Source organism: Pinus tabuliformis, chromosome 2_2, assembly GCF_031772625.1.
Source record: "Pinus tabuliformis cultivar Carrire ecotype Pingquan chromosome 2_2, CPIR1, whole genome shotgun sequence".
Classification (NCBI taxonomy): domain Eukaryota; kingdom Viridiplantae; phylum Streptophyta; class Pinopsida; order Pinales; family Pinaceae; genus Pinus; species Pinus tabuliformis.
Window position 1 is genome coordinate 731310046 of NC_142300.1, and position 18508 is coordinate 731328553.

General features: G+C 36.1%; 1 pseudogene; it reads left to right on the forward strand.

Annotated features, from left to right (window-relative positions):
* The window catches only part of LOC149194745 (zinc finger CCCH domain-containing protein 32-like), an 87922-nt pseudogene that overhangs the window by 62682 nt on the left and 6732 nt on the right, over positions 1–18508 (forward strand).

The window sequence follows — 18508 nt, forward strand, 5'->3', positions numbered from 1 at the left end:
AAGAAGATAAAAAGTTTGTTTATCATCTTAGATTGCATTTTAGGAATTACATCTACATCTCGCAGTGAACCTGAACGACAAACTTAATAAACAAGATCAACTATAAAATAAATTCAATGAATCTAACAACTCTTTGGAACCTAACGCACAACATTTAGAAGTCTAGGCTAGAGATGTATTCCGACGTCGTAAAGCCTGGTAACTGTTGTTCTCACTGATGGTTGGGTGATTCCTCCACTTTGGGACGATAAATGCCAGTATGGACTTGTTCTCCCACGTATCGTTGAGTATATTTTGGGAGACCCCAATAGGCTTAATCCTTTATCCATAGGAAGTCGTGTCTTCCGTCCTATCGATCGCAATGCACTGAACACAACATTCGGGAAGATTGACTGTTGTACCGTAAAAAGTATTCTACAGTTTTTCGATTGGTTTGGTAATCCCTCTACCTAGATTTCTAGAGCAGTCCCTTTCGTTCCTTTTCAGACTCCTTAACAGAAAAGGTCCATCTGAGCACTTGTCACTTCAGGCTCATTAAAAATTGAAGGAGACTAGAGTCATCTTTTGTTTTTTCTCGACTCTTAAAAATTGAAAAAACAAGTTGTGTCAAGCGTCTAAAATTCATCTAATTTGGAAACATATTTCCCCTTTATTTTTAGTTGATCGAGTAATCCGCAATGGTGGAAGAAGGCCAATCGAAATCGCTAGAAAATATTTTGGATAGACTAGATATGTCTGAACAACCGTCGACATCCAGGACTGTGTCATCCGACGCAGCAGTAGCATAGCCTCCTGCTGCTACTCCAACGATGTTCGCCGGTATACCATCTGTCTCGACAAGTTATCAACAACAAGCCGGAGTCGAATCAGGGACTGTTTCGACGACATGGTCAGTTCCTATTTCTTCATCTGGATTATCATTTGGTATTTCTTATGTTGGAACTCAAAAAATTGATCCAATGTGTCTTCAAAGGCCAATCTACCGTTTAAGTATTGGATTGCCACCATATGGAGGGCAGTATGCCTTTTCATTGTTCCCTCCTGGAGAACAACCATGTGGAAGTTTACAAAAAAGTTCAGGTCAAACTGGAATTACATCCAGCGTTTGGGTACCAATACTGCCTCAACAACCAAGGGTTGTATATTCAATGCAACCAGTCAACCTTGTGTCGAATATTCCCACTATACCTGCTATGGTGACTGCATCGCACGTACAAGCGCTACATGTTGTATGTCAACCCCAAGTTTCTCAGGTTGCAATACAACAACCTCTTGTCTCAACGACTCAATCACAACCTCAGGTTAGTGCCTCCTTATCTGGAGCGACTCAGGTTCAAAAAAGTACTATGACTTCTCATCTTGGTCAATCATCCAGTACTGGAGCCAATGGTCCAGCAACCATGGCTGATTCAATCTCAACAACCATGGCTGGTCCAGCAATCATATCAAGGACCTGAGCAACAAGTCTTTGTAAGTAATGGGCAACCGCATTTCCAAAGTGGTTATCAACAACCATATTATAATGGTTATGCCCATCAACCTTGTCAAATTTGCCAGCATCAAATACATTATGCTGGTATGAAAAGACCCACTGCTCACGCGATTCCATCTTATCCTGGGTATGCTTCGCCTAACCTGAATCAACAGTTGCCCTTTGTAGCAACTCTAGAATTACCATATCTAAACCGGCTGACGAATGATCCAATTGCTTATGCCCCTTGGTGGCCAACGATTCCGCATAAACTTCCGTCAGATATTCCTAAATTTAATGTAAATCTGGGTGAAGGCCCGTCGAATCATGTGATGACATTTCATCTGTGGTGTTCATCAAACACCCTAAACGATGATTCGATTAGGCTTTGCCTTTTCCAGAGGACGTTAACTGGTCCGGCAACAAAACGGTATATCGAGTTACCCAGAGCTTCGTTTGACAACTTCGGTACCCTAGCCACAACCTTTTTAACCCATTTTCAGTTACCGATAAGGTATGAAATGGGAACAGAACTCCTTACCAATTTCAAGCAAACAACGACCACTCACATATTTGATCATATACATGAGTGGCGACGTCGTCGTAGAATGGTAAAAACGTATGTTCCTGATCAGCTTTTAGCTGAATGGTTTATTAAGTCATTATTGCCTTCCATCACGGAATATGTGGCAAAAGGGGGAGTCATCACCGAAGAGCAAGTTATTGCTCGTGCGCAATATTTAGACTTGATTTACACTCAGTCTGGCACGCTCTACGATAAAATACCTAACGCTCCCAGACCGGAATTCTCGGTCCCTCCTCCTCCTAAATCAAACAATGACTCTCATGCCAGCGATGGCGTGATTGGCGCAATAGACACAAGATCGACAAAGGCTACATCTAAAAAGGTCCGTAAGATTTCTAGTCAAAATGCAAATGAGGAACTTCTTGCCTCGGAAGTAAATGTTGTGTCAACCGACAAGGGCAAAAAACTGAAGCAACCAAGGGGCAAGAAGAAAAAGAAAGGGAGGAAAAAGAAGCAGGATGAGTCATCTCCTGAAAAAGCTTCTGCAAAACCTTCTGGGCAAAGGAAACCCCCTGCAGGGTGTCATATATGCAATGAGGATCATCGGACGAGAGATTTTTCACATAAAGTTGAAGTTAAGAAACTCTTTGCACTGTCACCTCCACTTTTTCATTGGCCGATCATTCACCTCCATTTGATTGTTTACCCATTTTGAGGAATAGCTATGAAGAGTGATTTCACTAGCCATCCTTGTGACACTGCCGTGATTGGAAAATTCCAAACCTTACCTGGAATTAGCTGCTACCCATTTTATCACTCGTTCCTCAAAAGACGAGTCTCATTTAAGCTCTTTTCAACTGACTCGTAAAATATGAAAAGATTGTCGAGCCATTGGCCTCTCCAACTCGTTAAAGGGACAGGAAGTGTTATCCCTCCTCTAGATTTTAATCTTTTTGGACCTGAGGGATTATTACAAAAAAAGATCGAGCGCTTGTTTTGTTTGGCTCGTTAAAAGTATCGAAAATTCATCCCTTCTGTATTGTTTTATACTTTTTCGGATTTAAGAGATTAGATGATGAAAAAGGAATTTTGGAGTTACCTTTACGTTCCTTTTCAGACTCTCTAAAATTGAAAAGGACCGAGTTATCTTTGTCGTTAAACTCGTTAAAAGTATAATAGCGACAAACTTGTCTATAGACGAGAACGAGTTTCACTATCGCTAGGCTCGTTAAAACATAGCGATGGGTTTGCCCGAAGGGAAAATTATAGAACAAGCATATGTTATCCTCCTCAAGCTTGACAAAAATAAAGAGGTACTGGTCAGCAATGACTGGGGAAAATTGGGAAGAAAACTTGAAGAAACTTTGTTGGTAGCAAGTCGCTCTTGAACATGACACTTCCACTCCGTGTCCGAGTCGGGTTGGGTTGTTTCATTCACCAGTCACATCACCATGGTCATGCCATACCATCCACATTTGGGGTTAATGCTACCAATCCATCACATCAGTGTCGCTGATATGTTCAAGAGAAGTCATTCAGAGAATTCACCTCTGTCTCACCCACTACCATACATTATACTCCATTCTTTCATGACCGCCACCCTGAACCTTATATCACCAGATCGTTTTCACCTCCATTAGAATCATTTGCTCCGTTCCGTGTCATTGATGTGGGATTCATTAAGGCCCTCCTGTGATGGATCACTTCTTGTCGACATCAGCTCATTATCCAAGAAGTTGATCTAGGAACACCCCATTCAGTACTTTGAAGCTTACATACCTCAATGGAAAGTTTCTCACTTCCGGTGACAGGTTTACATCAATGGCCTTCGACCGAAAGATTTTGCGTGGTGTTCAACGCCAAGTCCTTTATTCACACCACGTGAATTGTAATGCAGTACCTTGAGGGTCATTATCATTATCAGTGATTCCTCTCGCACTTGTTAACAGTTTACGTCATTGACTGGTAATCAAGCGATGTCTTTCCATGTTCGACTTCAGAACATTCCTCACATGGATCGACTTGTACTCCGAGTGAAGATCGAACGAGATTGAAGACCCTGGATCTAGTTTCATCCATCCGGGCTGCGATATATATTCAAGGAAATAAAGACATTAAATGTACATCATTGCTGCACAGATAATCATCCACTCAAAAGGATGATGGCTCTATCAGAATCATCAGTCTACACTCAGACGATTGTCTGTCCTATGTACATGAAAATGAATTTATAAAGCTGAGCATGGGAATGCCCGCCTCAGCTAGATCATGAAAATAGTATGAAGATAATGTATTGTATTGTATCTTATTGCAGGTCTCCTCCCAGCATTGAAAGAACTTCGGATCCTCATAATAAAGCATTTCACCCGACATCAAAAGATTAACGGCCTCATGCTTTAGGGGGCAACTGTTATAGACATTTTTGGGCCCTACAACCCCAAGCATGAAATGTCAATAAACCAAGGGCTCCTAAGTCCCTAAAAGTGTTGTTCTAACCCCTAAAGGAACAAGGTCAACAAATTACAGCTTCTCCCAGAAGTTCTCCATGAGAAACTGCTTAGAATTGATCAAAACAGGATCATTGCAGCTGCTCGACTGGCTAAGTGCGTTGCATCCCACCTAAATACACTATGTGGGTGCGTTGCATTTCAAAAATCCCTTCTGTGGGGTGCGATGGGTGAGAAATGACAAATGGCAGTGTCATTCCACAAGGTGGAGAGGCAATGGAAGCTTCCAGAATCTTCTCCTGTGACACTTGCCTCACTGAATTCGACCAAGGATGAGTAAGAGACCATCAGTCTCCAAGTGGAAGCAAGAACTATCAGAGAGAAGACACTAATCAAATCACAAGCTGACTCATCCCCCTTACAGATATCTATGTATGGATCCCTCATCCCAAAGATCCAGAGGCCGGAATTTTGTAAGGAATTGTTGTTGGTTTCTTGAGACAAACATCAGATTGTTGGGTGATCTAAGCTTTGTTTGAGGTGTAGAGGGGCTTCTTTGCTGGGAGGTTGATGCTGGGTCAGAACAACTAGTTGTAACTCCTCTTGGCTCTTTTCTTGTTTATCAATAAAAGCTATTTGAGTTTTCCTCCATGCTTTTGTGTCATTGATGCTTGTTACGTTTGTATGGTCAATTTACATCTAATCCTAGATTGTTTATGATTATAGATCCATGTCTTTGTATAGTGCTATGCTTCTGTGATCTTACAGGTACTTTGTGAAGCTGGGCATGCAAGGGAGCAGGTAGCTGACGACTATCAAAGAAGAGAGGGATCAAATCGGGAGATTAGCGCAAGACAGAGGTTGGTCTTTCTGTTCCTCTCTATCTATAATTCATAAAGGAAAAACGAAAGTAGCTTTTCTCTGTTTGTTTCTAAGGCAGCTGTCACACCTTAGTGGGATAGAGTAGTTCTATATAGACACTTTTCCCTGTAACAGTTACATAGAAAACAAAATCCAGAGCATTAAAGAAACTCCTATTGTTCACATGAATTAAATTGAGTTGCATATTTCAGGGGTAGACATAACAATTCAACAACAACTCCTAAAAAGACTTCTCCAAGTTTGATAAAACTAGTTGATGGACTCTCTGTGTGAATTCCAGTTTTGTTGCTATTCATTTTTGCGTGCTCATATGCTTTCAAGTATTTCAATATTTGTTGCATATTTTTTGAATGTAAAAGGAAACTCATCTAGTTTTAATGTTGTTTAAGTTGTAGTCTTATTGTAATAAATCCCTTAGTTAACAACTACATGTTTCAAGTTGGTTTCCAAATCTCATGGTTACATATTTTCTTTTATGCAGCTCATTAGTGTTTTGTTGAGAATTTATTCCAACATGTTTCTTTGTACTTTTTTTGATTCCACGAAATAACAAAATAGTATGTTTAAAAGGGAAAAAAAGGTGAAAAACACTTCTATAAGTGAAAAGTTCCACTCAAATGGGAGACATGAATCGAATATGTATATGGCTTGAATAATATGTAAATCCCCATAAAGTCATTTTAATATGCTTTAAATACCTTCTTGTACAAAACCCCTCTTAAATGGAGTATATCCATGTTGCAAAAAAAAAAAAAATCCTTTTACCAATGGAATGGGATGTTCCACATCAAATGTTCATTAATTTTCCATCCAAGCATTACATATCATCATTTTAAGCAAGGTATTGCCTCTTTATTTATTTTTCTTCACCACCTATCATGAGTGGCCTTCCTCCAAAGTAAGGTGTTTTTCTCCTTTGGTTTTGTCTTGTCACATGCCATGCTCTAAGCACTTGTAAGGTAGAGAATCCCTTTACTATGGCTATGTCTAGCCCTTAACTTTTCATAAATCATAAATTATGTTGAAATTTGCAACGAGAAATATTGAAAATGGCAACAACAAGAGGCTTCTAATTTAATTTTCCCTTAATTAAATTAGAAGTAAATTGTAATTCCACATCACATGACAACTTGTACGAGTTAACTAAGTTCAAAAGACTTAGTTAGGTTAGTCAATTCAAGTTGAGGGTCAAACTAGAGGCATGTAGAGTTATCCCTAAGTTTTAGAGGGTCGAGTTGCAGTTTATTTTGAGTTGTAATTATTTAACTTAGTTATTTTAGTTAAAATCAGATTAACTAGTTCTAACTAATGGAGGAACTATGAGAGGTCCAGTGAATTAAATTAGATTTAATTCACATGCAGTGATCAATTAGATAACTGATAATTTTCTATAAATAGTTGTTGCATGTCAGTTTTGAGGAATCCCCAATTAAGATTGGAGTTAAAGGGAAGTGTACTATCAGTTGTATAATCATCAAATTGTACAGGTGGTGCATGCAGTCAGAATAAGGCCTTTAAAAGGAGGAATGAAGGCACAAGTTTAATCATTGTTTTAGTCAACACGAGTTTATGAGACCAAGCAATAGGAAGCTCAAGTTTTTGTGTGGAGATTGTGAGGGCAAGGAAGAAGGGGCTTGACAGGCAACATATTTGGCTAATTGTTGGCTTGAGCTGGGTTGTGAAGCAGGGAGATAGATTGTACTTGTGCAGAGATTGTTCAGGCTGAACAAGCATTGTATTTTATTCTTATATCTTCTGGTTAATGCAATATAGATAGTCGTGGTTTTGAGCAGTTGCTTTCCCCTGAATTTTTTTGTATTATGTGTGATTGAAATTCCTCCTTTTCTTCTTAGTGTTTTCATCACTCAATTTTTATTTTTGTTGATGAGTAGAGTAGATTCAAGTCTTTTGTGCTAGCATATTACATAAGAAGTTTGAATCTACAAGTAAAAATCTATATGGTATTAGAGAAAGAATGTTCTGGGGGACGAGTTTGCACAATAGATCTGAAAATTTTTGTGAAAAAAATTCAAAAACAAATAGAAAAAAAATACCCAAATTCAAAAAACAAATTGGCAAAAAGTTCGGATGAGGGAAATATCGTCGATTTAAAATCAACTATTTTTTAAGAAAATTTTGTGATGGTAGGATAGTTACAATGCAGACCTGAGTTTCGAAAGTGAGCAGACGATGTGATATTTAACAAAGGGAAGGTTTTCCTTAGACACATCACCACAAGATAGATGAAACAGATCAGTGTGAGAGTCCAAAACTTGTATTCTTGAGGTCGAAGATGCATGCAAAGCTTTGAGGAGCAAGGTATAGGTTAGAGACTCGGTGGTTGAGAGGGAGAATGAATTACCTCTTAACATGCAGCTCAGAAAGTTATGGAGAAGCCAGAATTAGAGAAGCAAAGAGGAGACCGAGTGGAGGAATCCACTCAAGCATAGACCTCCAGTAGGGGGAAATTTCGAGCCAAGTGGGTAGAGGGAGCACATGCAGTTGTATCTCCAGGTGAGAGGTGGGGTGATGTGAAGTAATAGTCCCAAGAGTTCAGAAATTTGGGCAATGTCCATTGAGATGTCTTGTCTCATGGATCATTACCTTACTACAGGAGCCCACAGTACAAAGTAGTAGGATGGACTAGTGGTGATTGATGTAGTCATATGTTAGAGTGACAGAGGCAAAGATTAGCAACAATCATATACCGGGGAGCACAGAGCAGAGTTAGTAGTAGTGCAAATGACACAAACTAGAGTCAACAACAACACAAAGTTATCAGTAGTCAATGCAGTAGCTAGTAGCAGTCAAAGACTTTAGTGATAGATGCATAATACTGATTTAGTTTGGATGCCTTTTCAGTTTCAGAAGTTGTAGTAGCAACAACATTAGAGAGAAGAGTTGCATTCAGAACATTCCAAAGGTACCAGATCAGGATAGAGTTGAATTCCTTTCTTGTTGAGAGGGAGTGTTGAAATTTGCAACAAGAAATATTGAAAATGGCAGCAAGAAGATGCTTCTAATTTAATTTTCCCTTAATTAATTAGAAGCGATTTGTAATTCCACATCACATGACAACTTGTACGAGTTAACTAAGTTAGGAAGACTTAGTTAGCTCAATCAATTCAAGTTGAGTGTCAAACTAGAGGCATGTAGAATTCTCCCTAAGTTTTACGGGGTCCAGTTGCAGTTTATTTTGAGTTGTAATTATTTAAATTAATTATTTGAGTTAAAATCAATTTAACTAGTTCTATTTGATCGAGGAACTAGTAAGAGGTCCAGTGAATTAAATTAGATTTAATTCACATGTAGTGATCAATCATATAATTGATAATTCACTATAAATAGTTGTTCTGTGTTAGTTTTGAGGAAGACCTAGTTGAGATTGGAGTTAAAGTGAAGTGTACTATTAGTTGTGTAATCATCAAATTATATAGGTGGTGCATGCAGTGAGAAGAAGTCATTTAAAAAGAGGAATGGAGGCACAAGTTTAATCATTGTTTTGGTGAGCACGAGTTGGTGAGACTAAGCAATAGGAAGCACAATTTTCTGCGTGGAGCTTCTGAGGGAAAGGAATTAGGGGCTTGGAAGTCAGCATATTTGGCTAAGTGTTGGCTTGAGTTGGGTTGTGAAGCAGGGAGATATTTTGTACTTGTGCCGAGATTTTTTGGGTTGAACAAGCATTTTATTTTCTTCTCATATCTTATGGTTAATGCAATATAGATAGTAGGGGTTTTGAGCAGTTGCTTTCCCCAGAAAAATATTGTGTTATGTGTGATTGAAATTCTTCCTTTTCTGCTTAGTTTTTGCATAAATCATTTTTTTTCACTTATGAGTACAATAGATTCAAATCTTTTGTTCTAGCATATTACATAAACAATTTGAATCTACAAGTAAAATTCTACAAATTTAATTCTTCCTAAGGTAAGGTTTTCATCTCTTAGGGTTTTATTGTTCATTTACATCCTCCATCTATGTGGTCTAGTGTCTCTCACATAACTAAGGCATAAGGGTCATCATAAATGATGCAACAAAATATATTACAAATTATATTCAATCCCAATTCATTGGAACAACTTGAGGATTTCCATCTAATTACTCATTCTCAATGGGTGTTGCAAATGAAGGCATGAGCTCAAAATTTGAAAGAGAGCATAAATGAAATCTATTGTTGATGAACATTAAGAATATTCTTTATACCCTAGTCTATAATAGGAAGATGAAAATTATAAGTGAAATCAAAGAAGCAGTGCAATTGCCACATCACCTCAATATACTATCTCCCCTTGTGTTTGAAAAGAAAAACCAAAACAATGTTATATCAAACATGTTGTAAGCATAAGATTGAAACTCAATCATAGTATGGACGAAGAGTGGAGTAAGCTACCAAATACAATATAAAACATGAATATTACACCAAGGTTGATGTGATACTTCATGACTATTTTGAATTTTTTTGTTAAGGCTGGTATGGTTATTTCCTTCAATATATAAACGGTACAATCAATCATGTAGTTAGGAATCACATCCATGCACTACAAATTGCCTCTCTAAAGACTAGTGTATATTCTCCAAAAATCAACCTCCTTCAATACTATGCAAAGTCATCTATAATAGTGTTTCACACTAAGGTTTTGGAAGACAACTCCTAGATAAGTTATATAAATTTTCATGCTTCTCTTTGATATGCTCTATCAAACATCCACATGAAGTGTGCCACAAAATTTTAGATGTCGAAAAATAAATCATCTCATGACTTGAGGCTTGATGCCCTCTTTTGGAAGGATGAAAAAAAACCATGATACATCAATGGTTGAGCATGTCACTAACTAAAACATATAGTCTAAGCATTAAAATTGCCTTCCCTTGCTGAGTTTTTATGCATAAATTAGGTACTAGCATTTGCACCTTATGTTGCAAAGGAAACGCCGTAAGGCATAGAGTGGGGAAGAATTTCGAACATATTGTCTTGGAAATTTTTACAGTTGCTTCTCATTCCAAAATTTCAATAATATTTGAATTACATGAAAGTATTTTTCTATTCGAGTAACACCATGGGTTAATTATTTCGTTGTCTCCATAGCTGAAGATACCTTGGTATTTTTTTGTTTGTTTTAATATATTTATTAATTTGTGGTGGATATGAAATGGGTATATACTATATAGTATTGGGATATCTATGGTTTTTCATGTTTTGTAAAAGAAATTGTTTCATTTGAAGTTGTTTGTGAAGTATCCGTTACAATTCCTCTATTAAATAAATTATATTATTATAGTACGTTGGTTGTCTGGCCAGTTGAATGAAGATGACATCTCCAAATAAAATTTATGCAGCTCTGTGAAGTTCTATGCCGAAATGTGCCAACTAAAAAGATTCATTATTTTATCAATAAAAAAAGATAATTCATTATTTTATTGTGTAAATGCCATAATTTCCGTTAAAAATGGGACAATCATCCACTGAATAACTGGGAATTATAAGCCTCTGTTCAATTCTATTTTTTGGGAGCTCCAGAAAGTGGCGGCGTTGCTGCAACTGTATGTAGAATAGATGCAATATTTTCTTATTCAAAGGTTGAAACAACCCTTTTTTCACAGAAACTAGAGTATATCTATGGACAGTATTGTAATTGGTGTACACTTGGCTAAAGTATATATTGGGATGGATTTTCGAAGACGCATCTAGCACATTTTTTTACTGTACTAGGGAATTTCATTAATAATATAAATATGCACAAAAATATTTACATAGACCTCGGCAGAATACGTTAGTTTGAGACTTTTAGCACAGTTTGATCGAACAATGTTAGGTTGAGAGACTTTGAGGACATTTTTTATAATTCAACGTTCATGTAAACCTGGAAAATGGCTTTCAAAAGAGAAAATGCTTAAGTTGCGATCAATTTTGCATTTTAGAGAAAACAATTGTATATACCTGTGTTGTATTTGTAACATATTTTTTGAGCAGTAATGGTTATGCTTTGCATTAGGAGAGGGTTGTAGTTGAACTAGTCAGTGGTGTAATACAAACACGGACCTCAGCCTTCACATAAAATAGTCATAGCCAGTTTCAAGCTATTCTGCTCTGGTTGATTCTACATATCAAGTAGGTATACTGCCCGTGGCGACAAAAAAATTACACTACAATGTGGATAAAATGTTTGAAGAAAATAAAAAACATTGTACTGGAGGGACATCAGTGTTCAAATCCCCTCGGCCACTAAAATTGCTGCTTGGTTAAGAGCTTGTGTTTTTGGACTTAAAGAAATAGGTTAATGGCCTAAGAGCTTGTGTTTTTGGACCTAAAGAAACAGGTTAATGGCCCAAGACTCATATGCATCTGGCAGGAGTGAATTCTTGCCACCTTACAGACTACAAGTGGGTTATTCTAGGTGTCATGGTTTTTTTGAATAACGGTGACGAGTCACCTTGCATTAGTAGATAGTATCCAGAGATAGTTGTCGTCACTTTGATAGTAGCCAGAGGTAACTATGGTCACTGCTGGTTTGACAACTAAGTTATGACAACTGCGTTATGATAGGTTTTTCCACTCTTAGAAAAAAAAATCAGTGTTCAAACCCCTCGCATATCCATAGCTTCTGGAGAGTTGGCATGTCGTCATCTAGTTGGTTCATGGGGGAACAGATTCTGGATTTTTCTCTGCCGCCAATGAATAGTTGTGTGCTGCAGCCCTAGCTCGCATACCTCTAGAGGAAACATCCCTGAATAATAACTCTGAAGACAGAAAGGCCATTGAGTTGTGAGACAAAAGGACAGTGTGAGGACAACCAAGATGGGCTAGCACTTTTATTTATGAACAAGAAACTTCAAAGAACTCTGCCGCAAATCCAATTCCAGGGAGACACAAGGACAGCGTGAGGACAACCAAGATGGGCCAGCACTTTTATCAACCAGCTTCAAAGCACTCTGCCGCAAATCCAATTCCAAATGTGACCTGTGTGGGACCTGCATGAAGGCTTTGAATTTTCCTATGACTCCTTAAACGCTGAGTAAATGGATGCTTGAAACTATTGGTTATTTACAAGTGATTTGTTTGTGTGTTGTAAAATCCCAGTGATTGTAACTATACCATGCTTATACAGACTTTCATTGCTTGGTATCTATGTTCTAAGTTTTTAACTAAGGTAGCTTTATTAGTAAATTAGTGTTACATTTGCTCATAAAAATCTTGAAATGTACTAAGAGCTTTTATCTTTTTGCAGGGTAATGATTGTGAATATCGGCACAGTGAAAGTTCCAGGATCAATCCTAGAGATTGCTGGTACTGGCTTGGGGGCAATTCTCTAAATCCTACCTGCGCTTTTAGACATCCTGTGAGTTTCTCTTATTATTAAGAACTTTTTAATTAAGTCACATTAATGATGGATTTTCTAGAAAAGGTTGATCCTGAAGTTTCCATTGTAATATAGTCCATTAGCAATAAGACTGTTTGATGAAATCTCTCACAATCCCTTAAATGATCTTTATTCTGATCCTTTCTAGCATGATTGTTCATTGCGCCTTCTTGGCCCTTCCAATTATTCTTCAACATTAGGGATCCCTTCAGCCTATCTGTTACGCCAAAAAAAACTCCGTTCTTGCCATGCTACAGGCGCCTGATTGTACCAGATCCGTCCGCCATCGAACCGCTCCCCATCCGTGCTAGTATATACTATAATATAAGAAATTTGGTCCTCTACATCTTGATAGGGTAAAGATGTAATTTTATGAGGATTTTGAATCCCCCCACTTAGTCATTGACTTGGTATGTGTCTCCTATCAAAACTCTCTGCAAATTAGTAATATATTTAAAACTTTCATTATTATTTTTACCTTAGTTGAGTTGTTTTGTTTCATTCAAACTTGGAATTCCACTTCACCCAGATAAATTTTTTCTACTATCTTTCATTTTATTTAATGTCTTCCCCAAATTAATAATAATTATTTTTGTGAAATGTAGAACTCACAAAGCATCCAGGGTCAATATTCTATATCTCATTGCTTCTGGAATTTTTTTGATGATTTTTGAAAAACTTTCAACTTGCAAATTTTAATTACAGTGGAATTAAGATGTAAGATTATCGTTAACTTTAAGATGTAAGAATAGAGTTGAGATGTAAATTTTAATTACTCTATAATTAGCTTTTTATCCCTACCACGCGCAATTGATAATGTATTGGGTTTTCGATTCAACCCATATTAGTTTGGGTTTGATAAAAAATAAATAAAAAAATTTGTAAACTTTCTATAGTTTAACATTGCATATTGAATTTATTAATTTTTATTAATAGTTTAATTTCTTTATCTTCAACTTGATTGGCTATCAATTTACATATGTTATTGACTAATGCCTCGATTAAAAAACCCATAAGTACAAGGGTTGCATCAACATTATTATTTATGGTCTGGTAGTGGGCACAGTGGGCCTGACAATGGTCATAATGGACCGCAATCAATGGTAGCAAGATGCATTTTAACATTCTCCAACATCTCGCACTGGCATAAATTATTGTAATTGACCACAGTCAACAAACCCGATCGGTACTCTTGTACAATTGCCTCAATGTATCCTCCATGGATTTTGAATGTGAGTCCCTCAAACCCATACATGATTGCAATTTGTCCTGAAAAAAATGGTTATTTAAGCAACATGAACAAGCAATGGATTCATAAAAAAATAATTTATTTTGTACATTTTTCCCTAAAGTAGTGGCTTGAGGGTCAAACATTTCAAATGAGGTGGATCCTTCATATTTAATATAAAAATAGTAAAAACTTTTGAGGTACTCACCGTAAAATTTTCCAAACAAGTAATGGGCTTGTACGAAATAATACATTGTACTATTTTCTTAATTTTTAAAATTAAGATGCAAATTTTTCAAACAAGTAAATGATCCATGAACAAGTAATGTTTCATCACATTTTAATTCAAATAAGTAGTGAATCCATCAAACAAGTGGTTGACCAATCATATTTCTTTCAAAAATTGTGCTAATATTAATTTACATTTTAAATTATAATTTTTGAAACTCTGAAATGGATTGAAACTTATATTTTCAATCCATGTCCCAAAGATACATTTACAAAGCATAGTAACTAATTCTTTTAATATATAGCAACCATGATCAGATAGTTTTACTATTTTTTTATTAAGCGGCAGGGGCAAGCTATCATGTAGTTACACTTGTTTTAAGAAGTGTTTAGTTTTAATTCCTTGTTTAAAATTGGTTGTGTTAAGAGGTGTTTTACAATTTAGTATAGGGAAATGTTCATGTTAAATCGTTAGATTTAAAATTAAACCATCATAGATCCATCCTAGCCCTAGATCTATCAAGTGTCGAGAGGGATCAAATCTCTTAAGGTGTAAACATTTCCTCAAGTTTTGCACTCAAAGAATAGGTTTGCACCTCAAGAGATTTGATCCCTCTCGACGCTTGCTAGGTCTGGGGTTAAGATGGATCTATGCCAATATAATCAATATGGTTTGAAATTTTAATAATGTTAGTTAAATTTTGATAATGTAGGTGATGTTCTGAGTGTAATTTTATTTTTATTTTGTTTATAAAAATTAGAATATTTTTTAAATAGATAAATGGGAATGTTGAAGTGATTGAAAAAAAAGAAGTGCAGGATAATAATAATGAAATATTATTATCAAATAATTAGTAAAGATAACAAACATATTATATTGATAATACAAATGCTATTTAACTACACATACTGTGGAATAAGTTTTAAATAAATATTAGGTGTAAGAAATATAAATATAGCTTTAACCAAATATTTAATGAAATGTTATTTGAATAAAGATCTTGTGCTAATGAGATTGTCTTTCAGATTAATCACATCAATAAGACTTGTTGATGTTTCGAACCATCTAATGTGGTTCATCTTTGGGGCAAAGGTAAAAAAATCAATCTATCCAAAAGTTTAAATAGCAAAGATGCATCTGGGTCTAGAGTTAGTTGTGTGGTAATTAGCCGTTAGGAATTAGTTGTTAGAAAATTTGAAATAATAAAAATTATAATTATTTTGGTATTAAATTAGATTAAATAAAATTAATATTTAATTATAAAATAAGAATTATCAGTTATGAAATAGTTGTTAGGTGTTAGCCGTTAGGATTTAGTTGTTAGAAGAATTGAAATAATTATTTTTATTTTTATTTTAATATTAAATTATATTAATAAAATTGAATTAAATTAACATTTAATTATAGATTAAGAATTTATATATGTAGGGGGAGGTTGGAGCAGGGGGTAATTCTATGCCCCGATGAAAAATTCTAGGAAAAGTATGCATGGGGTTTGGGAGTAGCCACAAACAATAGAGCGGAAGAACTTGGCTTATGGCAAGGATTGAAACAAGTTCTTGACGATGGCATCGCTCACTTAACTATTTTTGGTGACTCCCTTATAACTATTCAAAAATGTATCAAGTGGTCCAAACATCAAGAATTTGAGCTAAGTCCAACTATGCAAATAACAATTCTTATGTTGGACAAATTCAAATTTATTGAATTTTTCCATATAAAAAGGGAGTTTAACAAAATGGCGGATGAACAATCCAATAAGGCCGCCACCCTTAAGCAAGGCAAATTGACGATAGATGAAGGTCCCACAACTATGTGTCAAGTTCCATGATACGAAATAAATGCATCTCCTCCATATGCAAGAGTGGCCTAGAGAAGGGTGAAACAAATGTCAGATGGAATAATTGTTGTTTTAAGTACCTGGTTCAGATGACATGCGGAAGAAGGAACGGAGAAAGGACTGATAAATCATCCCCCAGTTGGATAATTATGGTAATGATTGATAGGAGCCCAGACAGCTGGAAGGCAGGCGACCTTGATTTAATGTGAAGGGGATGTGAAGGACATTAACATACAAAATTCGAGGAGGGTTGTTATCGGTCGATCGTGTGGGAATTTTTTTTGGAGAAGGAAGCAATGGAAAAGAATTTGTTTGCATGAAGAGCATTAACGAGAGGCATTGATTCTGAAGCAACCCTTGGGACCATCAAATTGGAGTTGATCTCAGCTATAAGGAGATGGATGACGAGGTCCTTTGCTTTATGGTTAGCTACTCATCCTATTAAAAACAAAGAAATGGCTTCCTCGTAAGGAAATGTTGCGAGAGATTCAACTAAGAATGCTTCGGGGGGCATTCAAGCATGAAATAGAACAAATGATATCACGCATAGGAGGGAAAATCATTTCTGAAGCTAGATCCCATTTCTGTATTGTAATGAGTCAAATAGAAAGTCTGAGTAAAGATATGAAAATTGCGTAGACCGCCTCGAATGTAATTATGACCAAAATCAAGAACCTAGATCGAGGGGTAGAAAACTCAGAGGAAAAGGTGGAAACAACAGTCGTCTCCGTCTTGAAGGAGGAATTTGGGCGTGGGGAGGATGGTGATAATAAGCACAACAATGGTGCTTAGGACGCTCCTGCTCAGGAGAATACGGTTCACCTGGACATTCAACAATTGATTACGCAACTAGAAGCAGAGGATGTAGGAACGTCAACAGAATATAAGGCAACAGAGATGGACGAAGTAAGACAACCAGTTTCAGAAGATGTAGACTAGTAAGTTATCTCATTTTGTTTTTTAATGCAATGCAAGTATGTAATGTTTAATGGGAACTTTTGGCGACTATATAAGAATAATGTAGTAGAAGAAATAGGCAAGAAATCTTTGAATATATTTTGCCTATGGCCAGAGCAATTTTGCGGGGAGATGACCATGATGTTGCTTATGAATGTACTGGTTCTGGCCAAAATCCAAAAAATTTATATATGTATACTAATTATAAAATAAGTTTAATATTACTCTACCATTACTTTTAAACATTATTATTTCATATTAAAATAGCGGGGAATAATTAATTAAGAAAGTTAAAAGGGACTTTAAGAAAAAAGAGGGGGCAATCAAGAAGAGAGGGCAAGAATCCAGCTCCTACTTAATTTCCAACCATCGTCCATGTTGAGATTGATTGCATGCTTCTCAATCTCAATGGCCTCTCTTCGCTTCCTATAATGGAAGTGATCAAACCTTGTGATGACCCAGGAATCCTCAATGCATACATGGTACCTAGATTTCTCTACATGTTCAGCTAAAGCTAGGAGCGGGAATGATTGTGCTTAATGTCTACTGCATGTTCTTGGATTCTTTGGTTAATGGAGCGACTAGTTTCCCCAATGTAGGGAATCCCACAAGAATAAGGGATTGAGTAAACCCTTGTTAAAATAAAACATGGAGAGACCATTCACTCTAAGTAGTTAATTAACTCTAGTTCATTTATGTAAGTTTAAGCCTTTTACATATCTCATTGGTGCAACTTGAGTAGTTACAAAGAAAATTGTTACCCTCATCCAAGTTCATATTACTCTTAATAAATTGACCATTGATAAATTATATATAGTATATTCACGAGTTAAGATTTCCCACGAGTATCCAACATTTTTTCCTCTTCTAAATAATATATAAATCATATAATTATATATTACTATTATATTGTGTATTAGTTAATATAAATACAATTCAAAGATCATTATATTTTTCTAGGGAAAAAAAACCATCCTTTTCTATTACCAGAAGAAAAAAGGAGTATAGTAGCATGAGATTTACACATATAAAAAACATCTCAGAGTATTACATGCCAGCATTTATTGCCAATGTTGAAAAAACATCAAAAAAAACAAGCATATACATCGTGAAGAAAAATATTCATACATCGTAAGAACATATAACTAAATAGTAAGAGACATTAGATATCTAAGGCAACTTCTATCCATACAAATACAAAAAAAAACTAAAATCAAAATACTGCAGTGCTCTCTGAAGATAAAAAAAAGTCACACAAACCCTTCAAAGTGCAACAAAAATGGAATAGAGGTAAAAGTACCAGAGTTATTCTAGCCAAACTAGGTGACCATCTGAGAGATTGGTTTTCCCTTGACAAAGCACCTGATCTCCCTATCTTTTCTCTAAAAATATGTGCCCCATTGCCACAGTGATACCCTTATTAGATAGCTGAAAGGCTTGATGGTTTCACCCTAAAAATGTGTTGAAAAACAAGGATTTGGAATTGGAGTTTTAGTTTGGTAATGCATTCCATCCCAAGTTGAAGGCCAAGAACCTAAATTACATTTCTTCGAGCAAGCCAATTGATAACACA